Below are 2,324 nucleotides of genomic sequence, written 5' to 3'. Positions count from 1 at the left end.
ATAGCATTCTTGCATGCATTCATTGTTTTGATCCATAACTTTCATGCATTGCATCATTTTTCTTGTTCTTCTCTCTCATCATAAAAATTCAAAAATCAAAAAAATATCTTTCCCTTTTTCTCTCATCAAATTCGAAAATTGGATTGACTTTTTCAAAATTTTTAAAATCAAGTTGTTTCTTATGAGTCAAATCAAGTTTTCAATTTGAAAATCTTATCTTTTTCAAAAATCTTTTTCAAAAATCAAATCTTTTTCAAATTTCTTAGTTATTTTCGAAAATTCCAAAAATATTTTTCAAAAATCTTTTTCTTATTTTCATATCAAATTTTCGAAAATATCAATAACAATTAATGTTTTGATTCAAAAATTTCAAGTTTGTTACTTACTTGTTAAGAAAGATTCAAACTTTAAGTTCTAGAATCATATCTTGTGATTTCTTGTGAATCAAGTCATTAATTGTGATTTTAAAAATCAAATATTTTTCAAAACTAATTCCTATCATATCTTTTCAAAAATATCTTCTTTTCTTTTTCAAAAATATGATTTCAAAATATCTTTTCTAACCTCCTAACTTCTTATCTTTTCAAAATTTGTTTCAACTAACTAACTAACTTTTTGTTTGTTTCTTAACTTTTTCAAAACTACCTAACTAACTCTCTCTCTCTAATTTTCGAAAATATCTTCCCTCTTTTTCAAAATTTCTTTTTAATTAACTAATTATTTTTATTTTTGATTTCAAATTTTTTCGAAAATTACTAACCTTTTTCAAAAACTATTTTCAAAAATCACTAACCCTTTCTTCAAAAATTATTTTCGAAAATTCTCCCTCTCCCATCTTATTCTATTTATTTATTCATCTACTAACATCTCATCTCACATCTCAACCCTCCTTACAGTTGTGTTTCTTCCATTACATTACATTCTTTGTCTCCCCCTCTTCTTCTACTCACACAGGGATCCCTATACTGTGGTATAAAGGATCTCTATTATTATTATTATTATTTTTCTGTGCCCTCTTCTTTGTCATATGAGCAGGAGCAAGGATAAGAACATTCTTGTGGAAGCAGATCCAGAACCTGAAAGGACTCTAAAAAGGAAACTAAGAGAAGCTAAAATACAACAATCCAGAGATAACCTTTCAGAAATTTTTGAACAGGAAGAGGAGATGGCAGCCGAAAATAATAATAATGTAAGGAAGATGCTTGGTGACTTTACTGCACCTAATTCCAATTTACATGGAAGAAGCATCTCCATTCCTGCCATTGGAGCAAACAACTTTGAGCTGAAACCTCAATTAGTTTCTCTGATGCAGCAGAACTGCAAGTTTCATGGACTTCCATCTGAAGATCCTTTTCAGTTCTTAACTGAATTCTTGCAGATATGTGATACTGTTAAGACTAATGGAGTAGATCCTGAAGTCTACAGGCTCATGCTTTTCCCTTTTGCTGTAAGAGACAGAGCTAGATTATGGTTGGATTCTCAACCCAAAGACAGCCTGAACTCTTGGGATAAGCTGGTCACGGCTTTCTTAGCCAAGTACTTTCCTCCTCAAAAGCTGAGCAAGCTTAGAGCTGATGTTCAAACCTTCAGACAGAAAGAAGGTGAATCCCTCTATGAAGCTTGGGAAAGATACAAACAGTTGACCAAAAAGTGTCCTTCTGACATGCTTTCAGAATGGACCAGCCTGGATATATTCTATGATGGTTTATCTGAGCTATCAAAGATGTCACTGGACACTTCTGCAGGTGGATCCATTCACCTAAAGAAAACACCTGCAGAAGCTCAAGAACTCATTGACATGGTTGCTAATAACCAGTTCATGTACACTTCTGAAAGGAATCCTGTGAGTAATGGGACGCCTATGAAGAAGGGAGTTCTTGAAATTGATACTCTGAATGCCATATTGGCTCAGAACAAAATATTGACTCAGCAAGTCAATATGATTTCTCAGAGTCTGAATGGAATGCAAGCTGCATCCAACAGTACTCAAGAGGCTTCTCCTGAAGAAGAAGCTTATGATCCTGAGAACCCTGCAATAGCAGAGGTGAATTACTTAGGTGAACCTTATGGAAACACCTATAATCTATCATGGAGAAATCATCCAAATTTCTCATGGAAGGATCAAAAGCCTCAACAAGGCTTTAATAATAGTGGAAGAAACAGGTTTAACAATAATAAACCTTTTCCATCATCCACTTAGCAACAGACAGAGAACTCTGAACAAAATACTTCTAATTTAGCAAACTTAGTCTCTGATCTATCCAAGGCCACTGTAAGTTTCATGAATGAAACAAGGTCTTCCATTAGAAAGCTGGAAGCACAAG

At 33.2% G+C, this 2,324-nt stretch overlaps 1 non-coding gene across 1 annotated transcript; it reads right to left on the bottom strand.

Annotated features, from left to right (window-relative positions):
• Positions 1-1,561: 1,561 nt before the first annotated feature.
• On the bottom strand, positions 1,562-1,669 carry LOC112730973 (small nucleolar RNA R71). The gene has a single exon (XR_003166771.1). It is a non-coding gene; the product is annotated as a small nucleolar RNA R71 (small nucleolar RNA).
• Positions 1,670-2,324: the final 655 nt, after the last annotated feature.

The sequence above is a fragment of the Arachis hypogaea genome, chromosome 12, assembly GCF_003086295.3.
Source record: "Arachis hypogaea cultivar Tifrunner chromosome 12, arahy.Tifrunner.gnm2.J5K5, whole genome shotgun sequence".
NCBI lineage: Eukaryota > Viridiplantae > Streptophyta > Magnoliopsida > Fabales > Fabaceae > Arachis > Arachis hypogaea.
Note: the sequence above shows the minus strand (reverse complement) of the source record. Positions and strands in the feature narration are given on the sequence as shown.